The sequence below is a fragment of the Bactrocera dorsalis genome, chromosome 3, assembly GCF_023373825.1.
Source record: "Bactrocera dorsalis isolate Fly_Bdor chromosome 3, ASM2337382v1, whole genome shotgun sequence".
Taxonomy (NCBI): domain Eukaryota; kingdom Metazoa; phylum Arthropoda; class Insecta; order Diptera; family Tephritidae; genus Bactrocera; species Bactrocera dorsalis.
Genome location: NC_064305.1, coordinates 52,003,773 through 52,017,490, shown reverse-complemented (window position 1 = coordinate 52,017,490; position 13,718 = coordinate 52,003,773). Strand labels below are relative to the sequence as shown.

Sequence of the window (13,718 nt, the reverse complement as noted above, 5' to 3'; positions counted from 1 at the left end):
ATTAATGTCGTTTTCGGGAAGTATACACACACATACCTAAGTATGCGTGCGTGTTTGTATGTACATACTTATGTATGTATATGTTGTAAACTCCACGGTCAAAACTCGTTTGGTTTGAATATACATACATATGTATGCATTTGTTCGACTCTTTGTACTGATTTAGCTCATTCGAATTTTTAGCGATTTGCAATTCTTCAATATTTTTTAAATATGTTGCTGACACACACACGTTAATATGTACATATGTATATGAACTTTGAGCACATGTGTATGTGTAATGCTAGTAGCCAGTAGTTCGTATTCATAACAGCAAAATCAGCGTCTAAGAAGCAGTTGTTAGCGGTGTTAATACATTCTGATTGCTTCACATACTTTATTAAATATTTTATTTTATTGCACAATCTATTATTTCGTTTCATACACAATTCTGAATACAGTAAAATAATATGTAAACGTGGAGTGGAGCTGCAAGAGCTTTTTGTACAAAAAAATAATTTATTTGTCGATCCTTCATTGTTTTATTTCAGTTTTGAATTAAAAGTCATGTAATTTATGGCCCGGTGGGAAATGCACAGTTCAAATTTTTAAAAGAGAAACTCGTTTTTATGTTTAATATATGCGTTGCGTTCATAAAAGTTGATTAAACCCTTCCAAAGCCAGCGGCAAAGCACTGTTAATGTGTTCATATGGAGCAACAACGCTTCAGAAATGGTCATTGGAATCGCATGTTGATATTATCACTTGAATGCTCATGCTTTGGCATCTAAGCTGAACGGGAATTGCGATTTGACTTTCTTCGGTTGTTCAAAGTACGACGCGAATTAGTCAAAAGTTCATCACGCTGTTACTTGCTAAATTTAGATGCACGTACATATGTACATATAAACCCCACATCTGTTTGTATGTTTGTGGTAAAGTATCTCACTTTTAACCATTCAAGTGACAACTATCAAAGTTTAATAAAAAATATTTCAAAACATTACAATAATTGTAATGCAATACTAATTTGTATATATGTACATATTTACAGTTGTTTGTAAAACAATAATTAATTAAAATCTTAAAAATTTTAAGATTGACTTACGAAAATGTGAGTGCCGTAATTTCTCCACGTTCACATAAAAATGTGAAATATAGAGAAATTAACAAAAACAAAATCGGAAACTAATTGCACCCAAATAAAGAACTTGTTTGTTTCCGATACTCATATACATATGTATATATATACGTCAACTAAACCATTAAAGTATTAGGGAATCCGCTCACGTAGACTCTAATTGTGACTTCATTTTTGTGCGTATATGTACATACGTATGTATGTCTTTATTTTTACTGTTCTTCTCTAAATTTCTCTTGTAGATTTGCATGCTCCTTTTATAATTCACTTGAGAAAGTTTGTTTGTATAGGTTTTCATACTGATGTGTAGTTGTAAAATTATTTACCCATATTTATTAGCTAGCTGCGCATAAGAAATGAAATACACGTTATTTCCTGATAAATGTCATTGGGAAGGTCGTTTCTTATCACCTGCCTTATTAGCTCAAACTTACGACTTAGATTTTTTAGATTAGTTGTTGTTGTAAAACGTTGTGTATTTAGTACAGAGATAAAAAAAAGATTAAAACAAAGTGTTAAAAATGAAGTCTCGAAAATCTTTTTTTTTTACTAAACGCATGACAAATGTTTCTCTTTGAGATGTACATAATAACTAAAATTTTTACCATTTTATGTACATTTCTCTCTTACTCTTTACAAAAGCCGCTGATAATGGAATTTTGAAAAGGCCGAAGCGGTCTGATCGGCTACGGGCGCGAAGACTTCGCGATCCAAAATTATTAATACGAATTTCATGAGCTCGTGAGGAATGAGCTTTTAATGGTAAAGCATATAAATATTTTCACAAATTTTTAAATTGTAGATACATAACATTTTTTACTTTTAATAACTGAAGACTATAAAGCACTTAAGAATCAATTACTTTTACACTCGTAAACGTTATCATGATATCACGATAATGTGTGGACTGCCAAACAGTCATTGGCGTTCAACGAATTACAAAATTATTTACGGACCAAACCGCACAATCTGCGTGGCCCACGTTTCAAGCAACTCTATCCGCTATTCCAAAAATTTAAGGTGCGTCATATGTTTAAAAACACACATGCGATCATACATACATATGTACATATTTATACTGGTCTTTTGAATACTGTCATCCGCACAATAATCTGAGAGTTGCCTTTTTTCTGCAGAAAACCGCAAAACCTATGCAAATTATATTTACGGGCTTTACTCGTTCTTCCCTCATGTGTGCGATATTTTTTATCTTATCTTAAAATTCTTCTTCCAATGTTTGAACGGCACACTGAACTTCTCGCTCACGATATAAACAACTATGGAATTTAGGGTTCTGGACAACAGTGATAAAGTGAATTATGTACAAGCACTTACCGACACACGCTCTTATAACACCGTTAAATTAAAATGTTGCGTTAAGAGTTCGCGGATTCAAGAAAAATCACTCGTTTAGCATTGAAAAGTGTGTCGGTATTTCAGATGCAAAATCGCACGTTGTTTATTTACCACATTCGGATATCTTGGAGTGTTCGCAAATAATATATGTATTTGCAATAATTCTCATATTTAAAAATGTTTTCATGTATGCTTTAACTAAAGCTCTCTTGATGATATGTGTCTGAGTATTCGAATTGTTTCAAGTAAAGAATTGGATTGATAGTTGTATATCTTAAACATAGCCCTAAAATAATTCGTAACGCATATTAACACATATGAACATAAATATGTTATAGAAATACTATGTATCCACACTTTTTACAATATAAGGTAATTTTTTTAGTCACTTTCTTAGTTTATTAATTTTAGACGCGTTTTTCTCTAAACTACTACCGTACTCAGTGCCTTTTCAAAACTACTTGACCGATTCAGTTAAAACTTTATACATATTTTTGACATATAAAATACCTCCCCACATCGTTTATTATTTTTTTCATTAAGGGTGTTTTCCACCCAGAAAATGACGGAACTTTTTAAAATATATCAGAGAACTATTGGGAGAGGATTTGATTATAAATTGACTAATTTTCTTGGTTTTTTATTTTCGGATAATTTTCAGCCAAGTTATGGTGAAAACCGCAAAGTGTTTTTCTCAAGACATTCTGGGAGAAGCTATGTTATCGGCTTATACATATATTCGGAACGAAAAAATTACTCACATTGTCAAAAGTATGCTCAATAATGCACAAAAGGTCCGAATAGAATTACTCAATCCATATTTAAGAACACAAGTTATTTTTTTACTATAAAAACCTTTTTCACGAGAAGAGAGTAGAGCTCAAGTAAAGAAAGAAAAAAATGGGCGAATCGAAATCGTAGACGACGAGAACCTAAGAAGCCCATGTACTACTATCAATAAACAATTGTAATCAAACACTCCCCAAGTAACAATTAATTAATTATAAAGCAGCATGTCATTCAAATTGCATTAAACATAACTGAAAATGGACACAAGTGGGACTAAACTCAGTTCACCGATCATTTTATAACCATCAGAAGATCTCACGGGAACACGAAAGTGGCAACAGCGGGAATCATGACAATTAAATATTCACTGCCGCAAGTGTACACACCTTTAAGTATGTACATATGTACAATCAATATTTACTCTAATTTACGTTGACATTTTGTTCAACTGCGAATCGTGTGTTGTTATAACATTAAAAGTAAACATCAAATAAACGTCAAGCCACAATAATACCCGTCTCCCGTACTTGTCAAGGTCCTTTCTGAAATATCTCAATTGTTATTGCTATTTTCTGTTTTGCCGCCGTTCAGACTTGACGTTTTTCGCTATTTGTACACATTCACAGTATGAATGTATGTATGTATGTAACAATTGAGTTTTAATTGGTTTTGTTTGTTTTCACTTGTTTCACAAAAGATAGCTACTACTTAAGCATTTGTTGGCATTGCATTTCTATTAAATTCGAATCAATTGCTACTCCTGCGCTTGTTCAATAAAGGTATTTTTTCCTAGTATACAACTAGAGCCAACAGATGGATCCACCAACTCTTGATTCTTCTTACTCTGAGACGGAAACGATTGAATATCTGTCGAATAATTTTCGATATCATTTTCGAATGATACAATCCTTTTTAGTTTAGTTATGGTAGGAAAACCTTCCTTAGCTGGATGTAGTTCTGTAAAATCTAGGTTTGATTAAGCCATAATTCAGTATACGATTTTATCTTGTTGTCGCACAGAATCTAACGGTTGAGTCCAGAGAGTTGCAATCTTACACCTTCAATATTCTGGTCACATTTTAGAATTTTTCCATTCTATTGGCATTCTATATATCGAAAGATTCCTACATTCAGCCACCTGAATACGATGAGGTTCAATTCATTGATCGCACTAATATTTTTATTCCTACTTTTAATATTCAACTTTAACTATGTTAAAAAGCCATTTCAATTATGGGACAATCAACTGGACAACTGACACGAGTTTTATTACTAGTTATCATAATTTTCACGGTTCAACATTCTGTTGGATTAATTGAAGCTTTGCAATCGAGTACATACTGGCTAACAGAGTCTTGACCAACAACCGCTTGACTCGAAATACGAACCAGTTATGCACTAGTATATGTATGTCACTATCAGCGCTTAACTTAATCTATGTTAAACAAGCGTTTAAGCTCCTACGTGTTTTCTTAAGATTATTTCGCTGTCGGCTCTGTCTCATGTATCGACATGACATCTCCAAGACGAACTACTACTGGCAACTACCTCCGATATTCGCCAAGTTCCTGCAATCCTGGTAGCTACCGACAACTAACTCACATATAGTATGTACATATATACATACGTACATAATTCTCAAGTAACTATCGATTGAGCGTAATTATAATTATGTTGTAGCTTTTCAATCCTCTGGGCAATGGACATATTTATCAGACAACGGCAGGATGCGTGATTCACAAGCAAGGCGTTGGAAGGGTTAGTGCAGTGGGCGGTACAGCGGATGTGGCATCGGCAACAGTCTCTTCAGCGGCATTGAGATGCAGATAAGTGGGCATCAACGCATAGCTAATCGCATGGGGCCTTGGGTTCGCTGGCTGTTCGTAAATGAAATATGTACATCTGGCTGTCGTTGAGCTCTCTTCAGCGAGCTAAACAGATTGTGCTGAAACCTTTGCACAATGGAAATATGAGTGTGTACAAAAATCGCTGATTGCAAGTAGCATGATTCTCGATTAACACGCATTGTTTGCAACAAACTAGCTGCCGTCGTTGTTTACTTTGATAAGAACGGAAACGTTCATTGACCCGTTTCCGAACATTGATCAGCCATATTTTCAGTAAATTATATTTATTACTAGCTTTTCTTGCGGCTTCGCTCCCATTGAATCCCTTGAATAAATATTAAAGATTATCAATGCCAAATAAATAACACATAGTATGTAGATGAATACTATATGATGATCATCTTCGTGGAGATGGTATTAAAAAATTTGTTTGATTACCGCTTTTGATACATTTTTGATTTTCAGATTTCGAAATTTATCGACAAACAGTTATATCTACCGAAATACATTTTTTAACGGATCGTCTCAGTGTGAAATTTTCGAGAAATCGATTTTTTATCGGAAGGGAACAGAGTGGGGAGAGCGCTATAGAAGTTTTTTCTTTTCAATTAATAATCTTTTGAAATACATAGTACAGGCCCTTTTTTAAGTGCCATTTCCACAATTTATTTAACTATTATACACCCGATAAATTAACATAAAAAATCATTTTGTACTCGTCATAAATGTTTTTATTTATAAACAAAAATCGGACCGATTAGTTAATTTCAACATTAAAAAAAAATTGCGAAAATCAGTGATTTTTCGGAGGGTCACACAGAGACGATGGCTTAATTTAGAAATATACTTCACAAACGGAAATTGATTTTCAATTTCTAGAATTACAAAATACGTAGAGAAATAACTAACATTTTTCAAAAACCATTTAACATAATGAAAAGCATAGAAATAAAAAAACTAACAACGAAGAAACAATACAAAACCATATAAATATTAAGATACCAAACATGATTGGTATCTTTTCGTCAAATAATAAATGTTTATTCAATATAAATTTTGCCAACACCTAAAAGTGTTCCTCGGCTTTGATTCTTAAAATGGCGAGAGTATACAATGTTCGGATACATCGGAACTAATCTCCCCTTATTTGTTCATTATTTGTTTACTTCGCTAATTTCGAAATGCGCTCACGTCTCGCCCATGTGTTTACGAAAAAAACTTAATTTGATTGGAGAGTGTTTCGAAGTTTTTTGAAATGAAAAAGGGCGACCGTTGGTGGGACTACGATAAGAAGAAATCTCGATCAGCACAATTTACGGTGAAAATCGGCACGGAATAGCGACGTGATCGCTCTCCACTGAATGTGGGGCAATTAAAACCTTTTAACACACTGAAATGAGCGTCCAGACAGTTATCTGTGCCATTTTCCTAAGTGGGTAAATATTAAAGTGTAAAGATTCAAATTATAAAAAAAGATAATATTTATATCTAATAATATGCTGGCCAACTTGTAGGAATTACTCCTTACTAGCAAGTAAAAAGCAAAATTACTTGGTATTTTTAAGAATAATATGCGGAATTGCAAGGAATTATGTTTTGCTACAGCAAACTCTCCTGTGTCCCAAAATATTAACCGCAATATTCTTAACATCCACAATAGAAAGACCGATTCAATAGTTTTAGATATTGTTTTTGAGTTCAAGTCACTACTTTTCGCAGCATGTGCTTACGTATTTACATATACGTACACATACATATGTACATATGATAAAATGTTTCAAGATGTGCTCGTTTAGCCCCTTGACATTACTCACGTATTCCATTTGATATTATAGCAATAATATTCTCATTTGGTACATGCCAATATTTGCTTTAAAATTATCAATTGTTTATCAACGTCCATTCACAGTTAAAAAGTTACTTCACTGAGATAAGAGTATAATTTAAGTAAGATAAGTATAGAATAGTAATAATAAGCATAAAGATATCAATGTGCACATATTTGCGTACTTATGTGTGCATTCATACTCGTATAGAAACCAAACACAATGATTAAAAATCAATTTTTACTAAAAAATCTGTAGTTCTTTACACGGGCGTAGCTAGAGAAAGGGTGATTCACCAAACACGCTCCGAATTAAATCGGTGAAGTACTAATGTTTAAAGCCCTTTCGAGGCATTTTATGAAATATCATCGACATTTGCTATTGGTCCTTAAGATGTGACTCGAGGAAACTATATTTAATCAATATATGAAAAATTAAAATGTAAAAAATCTACCTCTACAACAGCCAACTTCTATATCCGTACGTTATATTGCGAACCTCTTTTCGATAGTGAACAATATTTTTTGTATAAAAATTTTTTTTATTTATTTTAAGGACAGTAATAATTCCATTAAATTTCATGTAAATACTTTTCGTCAAGTCGTAAATTCGAAAAACAGCTTCCTCTTTCGCTTTAACTCTACAAATCAAATAATTTTAAATCAAACCTCGTTTCAAATGAAATCATTCAGTATTTGGATAACAGATATTTGAGATTACAAATTATTTAATTTATATTTTATTTTTTAAAATAATGTTTACAGATGATAATTCTGAGAAACTTTCTGTAGTTATAGGGACCGAAGTATAATCGGCTCCTAACGTTTTGTATAATTATTTTTCTAAATCGAAAATTCATGTAAAACTTGTGACTTGCTCTAGAGCTGTGTTGCGCTTTGTTATATTACTGTTCCTTGGAATGAAAAAGTAAAATATCTCCGCATTATTATTGATATAAAATTAATTTGCACACAACACGTTTCTTATATAATTAACAAAACGATCATTTTTAAATATATTATTCAACCTATATTTTTTTATGGAGCGCCAGTCTGAGCCAACATTGCAAATTGTCACTTAAGAAAATGACAATCAAAATTATACTGAATCCAATGGCCACCATATTACTGTGAAGCTGTACCTTCTGGCTAATATAGAGCTAGTGACTTTATAAACTAACTGAAAATTATAACTCCAAAGGTTTATCAACACAATATAAATTGAACCTGTTTGATGACCTTAGTAAGCTTTATAAGTATATGTACGTATATATTGTTATTTCTTTTTTCTTCAAATTACTTAATTTTGCGCTCTAATTATACTATACATATATTGCTATAATTAAGAATCAGAATAAACATTGTTATAATTAAGTAGATAAGACTATTATGTCTAAGCTCTTTTTTTAATTGTTAGTCGACATTACGTTATTAACTTAATTTTTTCAATAAATAAATTCATTTTATTGTTTTGGGTTTCAAAGAAAAAGTCTGAATATTCTTTTAATGGAAAAAATATGAATTTAATATAGTACTAACGTTAAAAAACTAAAAAATAAAATTTTCAATATCACAGGTATTCAAGTAAGTTTATTGGACTACATATGTACATGTGTATGAATATATACTATATACGTTTTTTTTTAAATAATCAAATCGAATTAACATACCGATATCGCTGCTCTTTCTGCTATTCTAAAGCAAGCAGTTCAGGAATTTAAGAATTCTGCAGACAAAACTCTTACGACAGAAGTCGCTTAAACTCCGCCGTAGTAGATTTGTAATCGATTTGTTCACGATTCGTCTTTCTAAGAAATTGCAGCTAAGAATACAAGACACGGTTGATTGTTATTTGCACTTGCCTTAGGGTGCCCGCAGAGTGAAAGCTGACGGAGCCGAACCTGATCTTACGAGACTCCCGTTGAAACGGCTAATATATTATAAATTTTATATTGTATTTAAAAAACAAATTGCGGATGGTGTCTTAAATCTTAATAGAAATGGTGAAATTCGCCAAAATAATTTCGTTTGGTATTTATGGATGTTTTGTTTTACTTATCGCACAGAGTTGGATGCAAATATAACTAGATTTAAAAAGAACGTAAGAGTTTAATAGAAACATACGCACGAAAACCAGCGCCTATCGAAATCAGCTTTTCGCTCGGCTCGATTTTGAGTAACCACTCTGTGGGCACCCTTATAGTTGGTTAGTGCTTCTTATTTGCTTTCTATGTTCTTAAAATAATGGCGAATTTGAATGGGATTGCATTTGTATTTGGATTAGTATGCACATATCACGCGAAGTAATGAACTGCGAGGAATGAAATTGTTTCCACTTTAATACAATGAAAACAAAATAAACAATATAGAAAACATAGCACAGGTAAATGCAAACATGCATACATACTAATATGTATATGTACATTTATATGTATATGTGAACACATATTCAGTCATATACATACAAGCACATACGTATTACATACATACACACATGGATGTGTTTATATTTGAGTACAGAAATCAACTAGTCATAAACCACTCTAATAGGAACCAACAGCCGTGACGCCGTAGCCGCGAAGCTGGTTTGAAATATCGCGTGCCCAAATTATCGATCTCAACAAAGACAGTCCAATGAGATATTGTGAAAATGTTCTTTTTACTTAAAATAATGAATGATATCTATAGCCAACTGCATGTCTGATGTAACAGCAAATGAGTTTATAATTGGTCGGCTATAAGTTCATCACAAGATAGATTCAAAAATCTGATTTCGTTTTTGAAAAATGAAGCAATGAGAACACATATGTACATATTTAGATAAAACTCGCTGATTGATTGGCAAGTCTATCTTACATTTATCTATTTATATTAAATACTGAAGTTGAGTTAGAGCCTATTATGGCTAAGGGAATAGAAGTAAATAAGCATGTGATTGGTATTCATATTTCACTTTTATATGCACATATTCGAGTATACGTACGTATATACATATATACATACATACATGTAAATAGCAGTTTCAAGTTTCAAAGTCCTGTAAACAATTTCATATTTATATTCAAAACACATGCTTGACAGCGTCGTCGCCAATATTCAGTATGAAGTGACAGCTTAGCCCAAGTCAAGACCCCGCATTGCTGAGCAAACAGCCAACTGGAGGCACATTGGTACAGTTCCAAGCAATATGTTTACATACAAGTATACAAACTTTTATGCCTACCTATAGTATGTCACCATATTATGATCGGATATGCATACTTATGTATGGTAAATAAATAAAATGATCAAATTTATGCATTCAGCAAAAACGAGTTGCAATTTTTATTATAATACTATACATACATATATACACATATGTTAGGCATATGTATGTATGTATATATACAGATGGCGAAATGGATTTTCTCGCGCTAGAATTGCAACCATAAAGTAGCAACTTAATAAGTGATTTGAAAAATGTAGATTTGAAGAGTTTTCGGAATTGCTCTCACACTCAAGGACGTTTAAACTCAAGAAAACGCAAGTCTTCATTGATGTCAAAAATAGCAATGTCAAAAATTGCACTGTATAGTTTAACTGTTACAAAATAACAGTTGGGTCTCTGTTCACTCCATTGCAGCTTTGCTTTCTTATGAAAGCAATAACAAAAGTATAAACCGAAAACCTCATTTCTATTCTAACTCTATTTGATTATGTGAGTTGTATGGTCAATTTATAACCCCGCGAACTCGATAATCGTTCTACATATTAAAGGAAGAAAGGGGACAAAAGCTTTTGGAATATCAAGGCGGACAAAATGGCTTGAAACATTTATTTGATTTACAAAGCTTATGTACATAGCTTTTTAAAACGTTCTACCAGCGGGTAACCATAAAACGTTATTTCTCCTCATCGAACTCAATTTATGGCGTATTATTGCGTAATAACGCATTATGATAAATGATTTCATAATATGCTATTTTGATTGTAATAAAGAAGTTAGTGCAGTTTAATTTCTGTTGCTGAAAATGTTTACATATGTATGTATGTACATATACATATAAAGTTTAATAAGCACAATTTATAGAATGAACATTTACACATACATACATGTTTATAGTATACATATGTATGTATATGTACATACATATATGTACAATATGTCTGGTTGTTAGTACATAGGTAATTAAAACTCTAATAATATTTTCATTGTTTGCCAAGTTTCTAGTTTAAAGCGACGCCAAGGTTTTCAACAATGCTTTAATTTTGCTTTTTCATTTTTCATTTGTACCGTTCAATGTTTTTCATTTTCTTTTGGTTTTTGTTGATTGTTTGATGTTTCAAAACGGCTTGCTACGAAAAGTGAAAACACTTTGGCTAAGTAGCAGTAAGTTGACAAGTATGTGCTGATGTGTTTTTGTTGTTGTTCTTCATTTTCAACGCATTTTAATTTTTAGTTAACGTTTTCCCTTTTTGCTGCAACGTCAATTTTAACAACAAAAGTTACACCTTAATACCGAGCGACTGTTACAAAAACACTTTCACAAAACTATATACATAAGTATGTACATACGACTGGCTTCACGGCGGACGGACGGACGGAGATATACTCGTAACGGAGGAAAGAAGAAACACGTACAATAGATTAACACAAGTTCGAGGTACATACATACATATGTACATATGTATGTATAATTTCTTAAACACACGCATTCACCGCGCACACACTTCTTTACATATGGATATGCACACACACATGTATGTACATATGTATATAGAGTTTGGCTTCGGAAAATGTGTTTATTATCACTTTGTAAAACTTTAACTATATTTTGATAAAGCAAAAATTTTCAAATGCTCTAAGAATAGATCAACTTCAACACAAAGTACATACATATGTATATATGTATGTATGTATGAATATACATTTATTGAATTGTATGCTGCTCAACTTTTTATGCAATTAAGCGTAACCATTTAAGGCGCATCACTTAAAAATCTGTTGATAAGTATTGTTTGATTCACTTCGTCTTTAAGTATTTCTTAGCGCTAAGAACGGGATAAAGAATGGAGAAAACCAACGCAAGTAATACCAAAAGCGATATAAGATATATCAAAATCGCAATTTAGACACTCAATATAGCCACAAACACACTCAAGTATTAACACACGACCGCGCAAATGCCCCTGCATGTGTTTGTACATGTTTGTATGTATGAGTTGGCATGCTTAATTGTATGTATCTCTAGCAAGCAATCGTAGACTTGCTCCACAACTCTTTGCTTCGAAGTAAAACCCGTATGCGCTCATGTTCAGCTACTTAGTATGTGTGTGTGCATTCACACATATGCATATACAACACACAATTATAACACCGAAATATTTGTATGTACGTATGTGCATTAACACTTTGGCTTTGCCAGTTGACACGCACCTCACTTTGCACTTGTTGCAATTGCAATCGCTCTCCGTCGTTTATTTCCAACTCGTTTATTGTTGCATTGAAAAAGCGAATAAGCAAATCAAGTTGTTGTTGTTATTTGCCTTTGGTTATACCATTTACCGAAGAAAGGTAGTCGACTGTGCCCCCGGCGGCGCAAAATAAAATAAAATTTACAAAAGAAACACTTAACGCGCTACAAATTGCACACAACCAAAACGATCGACGCTTCCAAGATGACTAAACTCTGATTTGCTTCCAAATGAGTGCCTCTACGGAGCGCTCTGCGCTAATGTGAGATTAGTGGAGTGCTGCAGTTCGAGCTTGTGTTCGGAGAGAGGCGTTTCTATGTTGATTGGAGTACTCAAACTGGAATTCCTTCGATCGTTTGGAATAACCCGTTCGGTAATTAAGAGCATGAATGAGATACTTCGTTTCTTCTCTTAGGAATATGGTTTTGTTACTCCCACATTTTGAAAGGCATGCAAGTGATACGTTTATTGAATAAGTAATAGCGAATGCATGAGTGTAAAACCAATATGTTTTCACTAGTGACTAGTCGCTCAGGTGTTTTGAGACTTTACTTCGCCCGTCTTGGCCTCGGCTCGCTCATTTATTCGGTTATCTTTCCAACTAGTAAAACGAAACGTTCATTCGATGAAGTGATCGCTGCACTTATACTCACAGCCATGCGCCAGCAAAAAGAAGTTTGGCCGCTTTGTTCAATTGCTCCTCTCTCAGATTCTCTTCACGCTAATGTTCCATGTGTTTATATTTAATAGTTGTGTTTATACGAGCACTTGTACCACCGTTTCAATATATTTTTACTAAACTTGTACATATACATATGTATGTATATGAAATATCGTGCAAAAAACAAGACCCAAATCCGGTCATGTAAGAATTAGAAGCACTTAAAATTCGGAATTCGTACTTACATACATATAATTCTGCCCACCGACTCCCTATGTGGCCGCACGTTACGATCAAGGTCACTACTTTAAAGCTGTAGAAAAGATAGCAAAAGGATAGCAGTTACTGAAAGAATTGAGTATTATGTATTTCGTTGTGATCCATGCTCGAATCTGACTCACAAGTGAAGATAATCAATGACACCGCTGCCAAACATAATAATATTTCGCTTTCGGTCTACCTATTTGGCAATTGAATTAGACGAGGACGGTAAAAAAAAAACATTTGAGTAGCAACTGTAAAAAAAGAAACAAATTAAAGCAAAACTCTGTTCGGGCATATCTTAATACTAAACATACAACACATAAATGCAATTAAAATACTTCGACATGTCTGATGGTTAGTTATAGTTACTGTAGTTAATATGCCTAATTAGTTTCCGTGCGA

General features: G+C 33.0%; 1 protein-coding gene across 4 annotated transcripts in view; it reads right to left on the bottom strand.

Annotated features, from left to right (window-relative positions):
- Nucleotides 1-12,622, bottom strand: part of LOC105225351 (rho GTPase-activating protein conundrum) — a 38,276-nt gene extending 25,654 nt beyond the window's left edge. For 2 of the 4 annotated variants that reach the window (XM_029549807.2, XM_049452873.1), the window contains exons 1-2: nt 12,354-12,614; nt 8,608-8,759 (exon numbers count right to left, since the gene is read on the bottom strand). The gene's annotated coding sequence lies outside the window, so the exon portion shown is untranslated. Of the gene's footprint in view, nt 1-8,607; nt 8,760-12,353 lie in introns of all 4 variants that reach the window. The other 2 variants (XM_049452877.1, XM_049452872.1) reach the window with 2 other exon arrangements.
- Between the last annotated feature and the right edge of the window lie 1,096 nt (nt 12,623-13,718).